General features: G+C 38.4%; 1 pseudogene across 1 annotated transcript; it reads right to left on the bottom strand.

Annotated features, from left to right (window-relative positions):
- Positions 1-398: 398 nt before the first annotated feature.
- On the bottom strand, positions 399-1,435 carry LOC105524229 (annotated as a pseudogene). The gene has a single exon (XR_001003721.1). The product of XR_001003721.1 is annotated as a 60S ribosomal protein L23a pseudogene (transcript).
- Between the last annotated feature and the right edge of the window lie 12,649 nt (positions 1,436-14,084).

The following is a 14,084-nucleotide window of genomic DNA, read 5'->3' as shown; positions in this document are numbered from 1 at the left end:
GACAGTTCCACATGGCTGGAGGGGCCTCACAATCATGGTGGAAGGGGAAGCAAAGACGTCCTTCTTCACATGGCAGCAACAAGGAGAAGTGCTGAGCCAAACGGGAAAAGCTCCTTATAAAAACATCAGATCATGAGAACTCACTCTCATGAGAACAGCATGGCAGTAACCACCACCATGATTCAATCACCTCCCACTGGGTCCCTCCCACAACATGTAGGAATTATAGGAACTACAATTCAAGATGACATCTGAGTGGGGACACAGCCAAACCATATCTGTGCCCATCTACATTGGGTCAGAGTTATCTCAGTGTCTTCCAGAAACACCCTCACACATATGCCCAGAAATTTTGTTTTACCAGCTATGTGTGTCTCTTAATCCAATCAAGTAGATGTCTAAAATTAACCATCAGAATATTTATGCCTGATTCATGGATGAAATTTCAGGATGAAAGCTATGAAATCTCTATTTGTGTTTGTATGTCTATTAATGTGTGTTATGTATATGTGATATTTTCTTAACTCAGGATAGCTTTGCAAAATTCATTTATAAAATCCTTTAAAAGTGCTCTATTCTAACTTGGCTTGGAAAAAAATAAGCATTTACAAATAAATATTCACCAAACTCCTAGAAATATAGGAACTGATCAAATGTTTTTTAAGTTAACACGATTTGGATAAAACTTAGTTAAATAAGGTTAATATAATATTTTTGGTGTAATAAAACAACTATGTCTTCAAAGTTACCACTATTGAATATAAAACAAACATAAATTCCTATTCTGCTTGAGTTCTACTCAAATAAGCTAATATTATACTTACTAGAAATGTAAAATCTTAAAGCTTATAAATTTGATTCTAATTAAGTTGTCATTCTTATGAAAAACATTATTTCTTTTTTATGGTGAAAAGATATACATATATTTAGAGTTGGCCAGCTGGACTCGGTTTAGATGATCCCAATTTTGTTGCAACGTCCAAAGCATCATAATCAGGAGCCAGTCGAACATACGCCTTCTTCTCTATATCAGGTCGAATCAGGATGTTGACTGTGGCCACATCCATGTCCCAGAGCTTCTTTACAGCCTGTTTGATCTGGTGCTTGTTGGCTTTAACATCCACAATGAACACAAGCATGTTGTTTTCTTCTGTCTTCTTCATGGCCGACTCAGTGGTCAGCAGAAACTTGATGATAGCATAGTGGTCAAGCTTGTTTCTCCTGGGGGTGATCTGAGGATATTTGGGCTGCCTCCGGAGTCGCAGTGTCTTGGGTGAGTGACACCCTTGGGTGCGGGTGAGTCACCTCAAGGTGAGTGGCATATGGATCTTCTTTTCTGTGTGTTGCTGTGGACACCTTTCAACACTGCCTTCTTGGCCTTTAAAGCTTTGGCTTTAGGAGGGGCAGGAACTTCCTTCTTCACTTTCGGTGCCATCTTGTGAAAAGCGAAAAACATTATTTCAAAAATAATTTGTTCACTGTAAATCTGCTTAATAGTAGTTTCCAAAATACTTTTGGTAATTTTTAACCTTAAAGTTAAGCTAAGTAAAAGATTTGCATTAGGTATCTAGACCATTTATAAATAAGATACAATACTAAAACATTAATTACTGAACATAAATAATTCAAGTTTATATACTTTTCGCTTCTTATTTTTACAGAGAGACTAAAGATATTTTGGGCCATTAATAAACATGTTTTTGTCTATCACAATGAGAAATTGTACGATGAGGAAATACATCCCTGTAGATGTTGGGAGATGGTATACTCATACATTTTCTAACCTACTATGGAATGCTAATATATGAGTTTTAAACTGTTTACTTGTTAGTTTTCTCTGGAAAATAAAAGATTACTTAGTATTAAAATTATAATCAATATGTGTAAATAAAACTGCTAGAAGCAATAGAATAACTAGAAACAACTCTATGCAAAGCATGCAAGAAAAGTAGGGCATGTTTCACAAGTAAAGTAGGATGTATTTTTAATAAGGAAAACCTTACAAAAGATACAAATAAAAAGAGATATCTAACCTTCCCTGTGTTATATTTGTATGGGTAAAATATTATGTTTTCAGAAATTAAATAAAATTCCTGGAAATTTGTCAATGTCCTCCTTATCCATGCTATGTGCCAGTATAGAGTTAACAGTCATAATTCCAATTACTATTTTAAATGTTGTGCCAGGTGCAGTGGCTCACACCTGTAATCCCAGCACTTTGGGAGGCCGAGGTGGGTGGATCACAAGGTCAGGAGATCAAGACCATCCTGGCTGAAACGGTGAAACCCCATCTCTACTAAAAATACAAAAAATTAGCTGGGCGTGGTGGCAGACACCTGTAGTCACAGCTACTCAGGAGGCTGAGGGAGGAGAATGGCGTGAACCTGGGAGGTGGAGCTTGTAGTGAGCCGAGATCGCACCACTGTACTCAAGCCTGGGTGACAGAGCAAGACTCTGTTTCTAAATAAATAAATAAATAAATGATTGTATGCCACAGAAAAAATCAAATATCCTTGTCAACTGTGGTATAATCACAGCCATTTCATACTCTTTGTCATTTAGATATTATTTCCCCCGATGCTTTCCTGAAAGCTCCTGCGATCAGCTACAGGTCACAATGTTCATCTCCAATACAGGACTCCCTCTGAGACTCATGGAAAAGAGTATGACAGGTACTCTGGTTAAAGACTTCTGATGATATTGCTTAAATAACTTTAAGACCATACACTTGACTCAGTGAAGATCTCCAGAAGCCTGGTGGAGAAATTGATGGGGTCATGAGACTGCTAACCCAAGATCCAGCAAGACTGGAATTGATTACATGGCACTGAATGAACTGATGAAAATTGATTATAATTTTATAGCTTTTTAGAGCATTGCTGGTTCTTTAATGTTCTAGTTTCTGAATTTAAGAAATCTGTTTCTCTTAATCTAACTGTAACTTACAACAATTTAGTAGATTATACTTTTGTAAACAGAAATGAAGCATTTATCTTTTTTTCCCTGCCTAATCTCTCCAGAATTTTGAAATTCTTACTGAATACTCTAATTTTCATGATGATATAGTTATTAGCAAAAGTCCAGTAAGAATCTGTTCACCTTATAACAGGACATAATTGGAAACTTTGGTTATATTATCAAGGTTTTTACTGGAATATCATATTTTGGAAGTGTACCTAAGATCAGTTATGACCAACAATTTTAAGGAAGAAAGGTTGACTATTATGGAGACAATGCTTATAAAGCACTGTGAGAAATGGGAAAGTTCTTCTTCAAAGATTGTAAAAAGTCACAATTTCTTACTATAAGATTGCTATCCACTCTTTGTGTGTGTGTGTGTGTGTTCCAAATCAGTTGTCCTAGCTTGCTCCAGCATGCCTGGACAGAACTAGACAAGCCCCAGCCCATAATGTATGCCATTCCTTATTTGGAGATGCTTCTTTAACTATCCCTGGCAACTTCCTTTTCTTTCTTTGTTCTATTCCTCTTACCTAATTAAGAAAGTTTTAAACTAATAGCCAATTGGGTAAGGTGTAAAATGTGAGGTCCTATTCCAGCCAATGGTAACTGGACACAGCAGTAGGGTAGACACATCAAGTTATAAGTAACTCTGTCTCCTTTGTTCGGTGTGCTCTTGTGGCTGGACAGCTATTGAGTAGTACCCTTTCTGCAGAAAGTAAAGCTCGCCTTGCTAAGAGATTATTTGTTCGCATGTTAATTCTTTTTTTTTTTTTTTTTGGAACACCAAAAACTTCATTCCCAACAGCACTCTGAGAAAAGTCAGCCTGATACTTACATTACAGGGTTCACAGCCTTACAGGTTAGTAAAGAAGGTCATTTCCTGGTAGGCCCAGGAATTTAGGGATATTTTGGGGACCTCAAGAAGAGAGGAATTCACACAAAGCTATAAGGACTGCAGCTGAAATTTGATAGTATGTTCTTGGCTTGGCTTTTAGCCTCAATAAGGCCTTTAAAAGTCCAATCTGAGATTCTGTATGAAAACTTCCAGCAAAGAAACTTGAAAGCACCTATGTGGCCATCTCCTGTTCTTGCTGCACTTACATAAATAATCAAGCAAAATCTAACAAAACTATACTTAATTTTAAAACAAGAATAGTCTTACTTTGATTATGATCAAAAATGATGGTTACTACAGAGAGAAATTTTATGTTTCAATGGAAAACTATAACTTGGCTGGGCATGGTGGCACATGCCTATAATTCCAGCACTTTGGGAGGCCAGGAGTTCAAGATCAGCCTGGGCAACATGTTGGAAACCCCGTCTCTACTAAAAATATAAAAATTAGATGGGCACGATGATACGTGCCTGTAGTGCCAGCTAATCAGGAGGCTGAGGAGGGAGGATCACTTGCACAAAGGAGGTAGAGGTTACAGTGAGCTGAGATTGTTGCACCTTTGCACTCCAGCCTGGGCAACAGAGCCAGACCCTGTCTCAAAAAAAATTTTTTTTTTAAGGAAAGCTATAGCTATCGTGGGTTATCAGATTCTAGTCTTGTTTCTTGTTTTTGGGCTATTTATACCTCTTTGTAAACTGGATCCTGCCATCTGATGAATTTTGTCCCACAATGATACTTGTGGAGTAAGAAGCCAAGTATTGTATCTCCTACTAATGTATCTGTTGTCAGTTAATTTGAAGATCTCCAACCCTGGAACAAAGTTAGAAGAGGAAGGTTTTCTCCCCAAAATGCGTAACCAAACTGTAGTACATTCATGCAATGGAATACTATTTAGCCATAGAAAGGAACAAGCTATCAACTCACACAAAGACATGAGTGAATCTTGTATGCACATTGCTAAGTGGAAGAAGACAGTCTGAGGAGAATACACACAGTGTGACCTCATTTAATGAGACACTGCAGAAGGCAAACTACGCAGATGGGAAACCATTGGCTCCATGGGGTGGGGGTTTGAAGCATTCCATATGATACTTTAATAGTGGGATACCTACCACAATGCATTGGTCAAAACATGCAGAATTTTACAACCAAATGGGTAAATCAAATTCTATTCAAATTAAATAAAATTACTCAGGATGTGGAGTATCCCAGGACAGAATACATCATGTGAAAAATAATTTAACTATGCTACAAATTACTATGGTTTGGATGTTGTTTGTCCCTGCAAAAATTCGTGTTGAAATTTGACCCCCAATGTGGCAGTGTGGGGTGGTGGGGCCTAGTGGAAAGTGTTTGGGTCATGGGGACGGATCCCTCATGAATAGATTAATGTCCTCCATGGGGATGAGTGAGTTCTGCTCTCACAGGAATGGATTAATTCCTGCAGGAGCAGGTAGTTAACAAGTCTGGGTTCCTTGGCTTCCCTCTTGCTTTCGTTCTTGCTACGTGATCTCTGGTGCACCCCTTGCTCCCCTTACACTTTCCACCATGAGGTGAAAAAGACTGAGACTCCACCAGATGCAACTGCCCAAACTCAGACATTCCAGCCACCAGTATTGTGAGCCAAAAGGACCTTTTTTACTTATAAATTACCCAGCCTCAGGTATTCTGTTACAGAAGCACAAAACAGACAAAGACACAAATGTAGGAAAAAACTCACTGAAGGTATAGGGAAAATGATGTTGACCTAAGTCACTTTGAAAGTGAATAGAATCCATATGCTGAAGGCAAATGAACTATACTTCATCACTGGATTCTATTTTATAAAGTTCTTTCCAACAGAAGCAATTATGAACAATTATAAAACCACAGTGTCTATATCTGGAATAAAACAATGACTTACATAAGTCACAGATGGTAGGAACCAGGTCTCTCACTGTTGAAGTGGGAGGTTACAAATTAGCAAGGGGAGAAGGCTAGAATGATTCATGTGATAGTAGATCAGAGATGGAGACATGAACGTAAACTTATGTTTAGTTTAATACAGATACACACAGTTCTACATAGAAAACTTTATAATTAGGTGTGTATAGATAGGTTAGACACACACATATACTTCCTAGCAGTGCTAATGAGGAACAAGTGCTCATTCAACAATGTGCTCATTCAGCAGCCGGATGTAAGTTTTCCTACCATTCTGAAATGAATCAGGCTCTTTGAAGAAATGTCTGATACTAGAACTGGGACAGTAAATATAGGAGTCGGGATAATCTTGAAGTATCAGAAAGTAAGTAAGTACTAAAAAAAAAAAAATATATCAAAGAAAAATAATAGCCAATAAAAACAGCTACCGATGGCCAACAAGGAATGAATTGTAGTGTTGAATAATAACTAAAGCTGAAAGTAATTATCTAGGTGTCTGTATTTGTATACACAGGTGAATAAGAAAACGGAATTGCATAGAAATGTCCTTTGCAAAAGAATTCCAAGTAATTGATGTAGACACTCAGCCATCAATAATGTGGAGCCAACTCCTCACTCCATAAGTGTGGGCTCTGAACAGTGACTTGCTCCAAAAGAACACATGCATGATGGGCAAGGAGGAAAAATAACTTCACAGTGGAGAAACCTGACAAACAGTAGCTCTTCCAAATGGTCCAAGTGAACATCAAAGGTGACAGTTCACCTTGAGAACATGCAGTGACAATGGGGGACATTCTAAAAAATTCCTGACCAATCCTCCTCAGTACTATCAAGGTCATCATGACGTGGAAAGCCTGACACACTGTCACAGCCAGGAAGAGCCTACAGGGACATGATGACTACATGTCATGCGGGATCCTGGATGGGATTCTGGGTCAGAGTAAGACAGAACCAAGGGCATCCAAATGAAATATGAACTTTAGTTAATAATAGTCTATCAGTATGGGTTCATTAACTATGACAAATTGTGTAAGATATTAATAAGCCGTGTGAGACACACTGATAGAAGATGTTAATAAGAGATGAAACTAGGTTGCAGCTACATGGGAAATCTCTGCATTTTTTGGGGGGGCAATTTCCGAGTAAGTAAAAAAAAGATGTAATAAAACCTTATTGAAAACAGTTATATTTTTTGAAAACTTCCTTGTTTAATTATTTATACCACGAATTACTAGTAATTGACATTGTTAACTAGTCCTGTTTTTTTAAATAAGAGCATTTATGACACAAAAAATTAAACAGTGCAGATTGATATATAAATCAAAACAAATGCTCTTTACATGTTTTCTATTAGAGTAGTCACACATATGTGTAAACTTAATTATCATATTTTTTTCTTGTGCTGTGGTTGTGTCCTGGGTTCATTCTCTAAAATGCTGTTCGCCTTAGACCAGGAAAAAAAAAATAACCTTACAGATTCTGTTTCAATTCATGGCTAAATATTTTCAAAACAGTGACTTTGTAAAAATATGTTCCAATGGAAAATTGATTCATTGTGATGGGATCACTTATTCCAAAGACTTCTTGTCTTTATTTCATGTCCATGGCTACCTTTTAGCCATAATACAACAGAATCAAATATTAGCCACTGGGAAAAAATATTCAAAGAAAGAAAGTATGTGGAGAGAACTTATGACCATGATGATTCAATGTTTTACCACAATGCTTTCTAAAACAGAAGAGTGTAAAAGGATATTCAAAGTCAATTTCCTCAGTGAGGCTTTGCAGAAAATGAGGAAACTAGAGAAACAAAAATGGCAGGACATTCTACAGGTGATTTTAGATGTTGCTATGTTTTACGGGAAAAAAATACTTTTACCTTTTAAAGAATCAGAAAGAATTATTGGAAACCCAAACTCTGGAATGTTTGCAAATTTAGTTGAGCTTCTGTGTAATTATGTCTATATAGCTAGCCACAAAGTTGATGATTTTTTAAAAATCTGTGCCTTATTTGTGTAATAAAATACACAATGAATAATTAATGCTCATAGGAAAACATGTTAGACCTTGTGAAAGGAAAATCAATCTTGGGGACCCAAAATCACTAAACTAAAGGGAAAAGTCAAGCTGGGAACTGCTGAGGGCAAATCTGCCTCCCATTCTATCCAAACTCACCCATCTGCTCACCGAGAGAAATGCATATCTGATTGCCTCATTTGAAGACAGCAATCAGCAACGCAAAAGGATGAAACCATTTGTCTCTTACCTACCTATGACCTGGAAGCCCCCTGTCTGGCCTTCTCAATTTTCTGGACTGAACCAATGTACATCTTACACATATTGATTGATATCTCATGTCTCCCTAAAATGTATACAACCAAGCTGAGCCCCTGCCACCTTGGGCCCGTGCTGTCAGGACCTCCTGAGGATGCATCACAGGCATGCATCCTCAAGCTTGGCAAAATACACTTTCTAAAAAATCTGAGAGCTGTCTCAGATTTTCAGGGTTCACACATATAATGTAGGATGTCAATGTTTATAAAACAGACATTATTCTATCTACTATTACAAATATGTTGCCAATTAACCTTAGACTTTCTCAACAAAATGAAAAATGTTGATGAGGTACAAATAATATATTTAAACTTAAATAATGTTGCCAGTTTTAATATGGCCACTTTTCAATTTTTCAATACTATGTTTTATTACTTTAACACTGTAAGAAAAATTAGTAATTAAAACATAAATAAAAGTGTTTACAGCGTGGTGCACATGTTTCCTCCAGCCTCTGCCCATCCCAGCTTTCATCCCAACTGTCCTGATGGTGGCTCTAAGCATTGCTCCTTTCTCTGTACCAAGATCTCTCCCCAGAAACAAACCCAAATTTTACCATATGTTATGGCACGCTGTGATGATGAACAGTGACGAGCAGCCAAAGCCTCAAGGCAGGGAGGCTTTTGTAAAACAAGACTTATAGAATATAACATGTGAAAGTAAAGCCCATAGCAGAGCTCCCTCCTCAACACACAGGGAGCAGACAGGAAGGTTTTGCCTCACCTTCCTCAATGGCCTGCAGCCACATCTCCCCAGGTCAGTCTTAAGGACAACGAAACTCTGGTCTTCAAGGTGGACACGCTACCAGGTGCTCCAAAGCCATGGTGACCCACTCTCGGGTGGGTCCCGAGGAGAACAAAGCTCTGGTTCTAATCCTAACCCTAACCCTGTCCCAAGACTTTGACCCTGAACCTAAACCCTGATCCATACCCTGGTCCCTAATTCTGATCCTTACTTTGACCCTAACTTTGATCTTGACCCTGACCATGACCCCACCTCAAACCATACTTCTGGCCCTGACTCTGAGCATAATCCCTGTTATTATGTTTACGATCTATCTCTAGTCTTACCCTCTAGTGGTAAATAGCTGTACCCAAATGCACTTTTAAATTATTTAACTTCTTTTCCTTGAATTCTCTAAGAACATCCTAAAGGAAATGTCATTATGTATTTTGTAGTCCCTCTGAGTGGCATGGCTTCAGATAAGTTCTAATACTTTGCAAGACATAAAAGGTTTGGAGAGTGACAGCACTGGGTTGTTTGGGATGCATGTTGGCATTCATGATAGTCATTGGTGCTGTTCTCCAAATATTTTCAGTTCACTTTTTATGAATGCATTCTGACTGTTCCATCCCACCTACTTAAATTTTCACGTGGCCACATGACTTTTTTTCTTTTTTTTTCTTTGCCAATGGAGGTGAGAAGAAAATAACATGTGACTTTTTCAGGAGAAATTTCCAAGAAACAGAGTTCTATCCCACATGCTTTTTTCTCTTTTCTATAGCAATGGGGATCTTATTGATGGTCCTTCCTTCCATCTGGATTCCTGTGTTAGGATGATACAGCACAGTGCTACCTCTCACCTGACACATAATGAGGTGTATATAAATGAAGAAGAAGATTTTTGAGCCACTGAAATTTGGAGGTTGTCTGTCACCACAGTTTAACCTAGCTCCCATTGACTGATGCAGGGCTGAAGAATGAGTCCAAACTGGATCTGGACAAGACATGTGAAGAGCACTCCAGGTTGAGTAAAATTCAAGTGTTGTCTCAAGATAACAGTGAGCACGATATGTTATTGGGTGGGTGTGGGATAAATAAGGTATATCAGGTGAGAATAATGAGAAACTCAACTTTAAAAGACGGTGCTGATTTGGACTGTGGAGAGATTCAAATGCCCTGCTTAGCATTTGAGATTGTGATGGTTGAACAAACTAATTAAAAGCCCTAAAGGAAGACTTGGGATAAATATCTGAGGGTGTCTAATATCCCAATTTTTCATCCTAGAATTGGCAGAGTCCTTGACCCCATTCTAGTGAGACTTCCAAAAGAAAAAAGACCTACATTTCTTCAACAACCCACATTGAGAGACTTTCCTGCACTTTTGACCTGTGGCTAACACTCCTCACCTTTCATTCTGTCATCAGCATTTTGGGGAAACACCTTTAACTCTCTATGATTTACAGGTTATTAAGTGGCCCTTATAATTCCCTCCAGAGGTGGAAAAGACTAATGACCATGGTGTCTGAGCTCACAGCAGCAAGCAGGCATGTGTGCTCAGCAGTCACGTGGCTCATCTGCTAGGAGCTTACTAAATACGATATTCTACAACATTGCTTAACACAAGGGGAGACGCTCCTGACTCAGAGGGTTTAATTGCTCGCCTAGTTCTTTTTCTGTGCTCTTGGGCTCCTAAAATGAAAAGAACCCTGGGGTGATAAAATGAGTCAAAGGGGTGTCAGCCGTATCACAGGAAAATAGATTCCTAAAAAATCCCTGGCCTAAGATGACAGCCTTGGCTGGATAAGTTTGAATGTGCTGATAGCGGACATGGGAGAGTGAAGGTGGTTGAAATGTTCACATTAAAGAATTTCCACCCAGATTGTAAGAAAAGAGAGAGGAATGGAGATGGCAGCATGAGTCCCTACAATAAAAGCAGATGTTTTGAGATCACTTATATCTGTTCTGACAAAAATTAAAGACAGAAACCAAGTTTAGCCTGAGGCTAAAATTAATTGGGCAATAAGCCAGAGGCACATATGACATAGACAGATTTAAACATTTATCCCTTATATTAATACAAATACTAAACTTACAAATAAATTGATTCCAAATAAAACAAATATTCCAAAAATTTGATGAATAAATACTGGGGTCTATGGTAGTATTTGAAGGAGATCTCACAAACAGGTTTGATTTTTGAAGGTTAGAACTGATGGTCTAGAGAATTCATTTCATTCCAGAGAGAGAAAGGAGGAATTTCTTGGGTTCCTTCAGGAATGAGTCTAGCTTTGCCTCATCTTTGTTTGAACTATGGATACGGCAGAAGAAAACATGATGATTTCACCGATTTAGGTGCAAAAGGTCACTGGTTCTCTAAGAAGCCTGGGATTCTTCGGCTGGAAAAATAAATTTGTTGAGAAAAAATGAGTTCAGGAGGCTGTTACTGAAGTGAAGCAGAATTGTTTTTACATAATCTTCTCATTACCCACTCTGTAGTGTGGATAAAAATTATTCAAGCAAAAGGTCCTCTTACTGTTCCTGGAATGCAGTGGATAGAGAACAGATTAGTTTTTTTCCCTCGGAACACAACCACTAGAAACATTCTACCTCATATGAGATATTGCCTAATTATTTTCAAAAGACAGTGAAAAATGATAGATGTAAATGTTTGCTACAAAATAAATATATGCTAGAAACAGAAGCATCTGGGTCACAGTTATATTAGAGCTACCTGTGTTCCCCTGTCACTGCGATTAAAACAAAAATGTCCAATACAATCATTCACAGCATGGGAGAGGGGAAGGTGAAGGATGGAAAGGCCAGTCATAAAAGGATCAGAATTTCAGTCCATAAGGAAGTGGCTTTGTGCATTGTCTGTTGCTGTGTGCAAGGTGAAGGCTGGGGCAAGAAAACGTGCAGTAACAAGGGCTCCTTTGTCCATCTCACCTCTCTAGATACCAGGTTGCAGATATGTTGCATTTTAATTGAAAGGTTGATATAATTTTTTTAAAGAACACTTGTGTTTGAAGTGACAAAGGCTGCTGTGACAAAAAAGCAGGGAAAGGGATTTTTTTTTTTTTAAAAGCAAACAACAAAAACCCCACAAAAAAAAAACAACAAAAAAACAAAAAACAGAAGAGGAAGTCAGCTGTGACTACTTCCAGGAAGGGACTCAAAGAGGCAATTGGAAATTTTATTCGCTTTGCAACTGTGGGTTTTCCAGCCTGCTTCCTTCCTAAAGTATACTACTTTGTTTTTGGTTCATGAAGTTATTCCTTTCTGTTTTCTGGAACAGCTATGTATTTTCTTTATCTATCATCTGTCTACCTGCCTATCATCTATCTATTTACTATCTATCTTTTCTACCTTTCACTATCAAGAGCTTGGGTCAAGCAGGATAGAATTACAGTGTATGTTCACTCTACCATTTAAAACAAGAGCTCTCGTAGGCATTCCCCATCATATCACAAACCTGAGCTTTCTAAAACAGGGTGTGGCAAACTACCATGCATGGGCCATGTCTGACGCAGTCTGCATTTGTAAGTAAAGTTGTACTGGGACACAGCCACATACATGTGTTATATGATGTCTCTGACTGTTTTCATGGTACAATGGAAGAGCTAAATCATTAACAGAGAGACCATATGGCTTGGAAAACTTAAAATGTTTAACATTTAGCCCTTTGCAGAAAATATTTTCTGACTCTTGTTTTAAAAGATCTTTGTTTAGAATGCTACCTATTGCCTTCTGGATAGAATCACAACTCTTTACCGCAATAGACACAGCTTGAACCCTGCTTCTATATCCAGCCTCATCTATTATTTCCGCTTCTCCTTATTTTCCTCGTGGCCATGCTGATGGATTGTCAGCTTCCCAGATGTGTGAGAATCTCTCGTCCCTTCCTGATGTTCTCATGCTCTCCTTCTGCCTCTAGAGAACTTCCTGTCCCATCTCTCATGACAAATCCCTTCTTCAGCCCCTTTGCTCCTTCCTTATGGATACCCGTTTGGCTCTATTTTGGGTGACATGCTCCTTCCGCATCTCCCAGAGCCATCCTGTGTCTGTCAGCTACTGCATTTCTTTGCATCTCTGTGTCATATATCACCAAATCTGCCTAAGCTTTCATGAGTCACTGCATGACTCCACCAGCATTGTCCCCACTAACCACCAGGCTTAGACATTTGTCCAGTATGCTCAGGGTTGTGGGGTAGTAGCAGTAACCAGCCGGGGAGCATCATCTCTTACATCAGAATCAAATCTGTAGATCTCTGCCATTCATAAGTATTTGGAGTTTAAAATTAGCATAAAGATTTTCCTTAAAATAAGAACAAATGGCTTGAATAGGCTTTTGAAATGTATGATTTTTCCTCTGGTTCATTTTGGTGTTCGGTATTCAGACATGAATCTAAACACAACTCTGCTCTTAGTAGCTGTGTGACCCTGGGAAAGTCGCTCAATCTCCCTCCCCTAAATTGTGTTGTGTGAATAATGAGAAGAGAGTTGTTATTTGTATTTAGTGAATAATAACAAACAAAAAGCATTTAGCTTTCTGGAACCTGGCATGTAGTAGATCCTCATGAAATACCAGCTCTGTTGATAAAACTAGACGAAAAGGAGCTTTCAAAGTCAACAACAACATCGTGCAGTGAAGGACATAGATGAGAAGCTGCTGCTGCAGCCTAGAGCTCCTGGGGGCCCTTTTGTCCGTGATTTAGCAGGAATGCACTACCTTTCCATGAGGAGACACTGCCCACAGAAACCAAGGCCATTCTTTGAAGACAAACATGTTTTAATAGTGTTTACATTGTGTAATTGTATAATATAAATAATAATTATTAATAATGTAAAATTGTTTACATTATTATGTTATGACTATTGTACAGACCTTTACACCTAGATATTCTGAAGTTGGTGGTCTGTGAGTGGCATTGAGTGATGACTGACACACTCTGACCTGGGATAGAACAACACGTGCCCCTGCAGTTTGCTGAATTTCAGGGCATCACCACCTTTTTTCAAGAATGTGTTTTCCTATCCTCTAGAGTTTTGCCCACTTAAGCAATGGTTTTGTGTAATAAAGAATTACACTATTTATCAAAATGTTACTTTGGAGAATAAAGTTTTCTTAAACTATCAGGCTCATAGCTAATGCCAATGGCTCCAAGGATGAGAAGGTAAAAAAGCCTTTTTTTTTTTTGGCGGGGGGGGCGGCCAAGAGAAAAAATCACATTTGAAACTGTCTCGTGCT

This window comes from Colobus angolensis, unplaced genomic scaffold (genome assembly GCF_000951035.1).
Source record: "Colobus angolensis palliatus isolate OR3802 unplaced genomic scaffold, Cang.pa_1.0 Scaffold491, whole genome shotgun sequence".
Classification (NCBI taxonomy): Eukaryota; Metazoa; Chordata; class Mammalia; order Primates; family Cercopithecidae; genus Colobus; species Colobus angolensis.
Note: the sequence above shows the minus strand (reverse complement) of the source record. Positions and strands in the feature narration are given on the sequence as shown.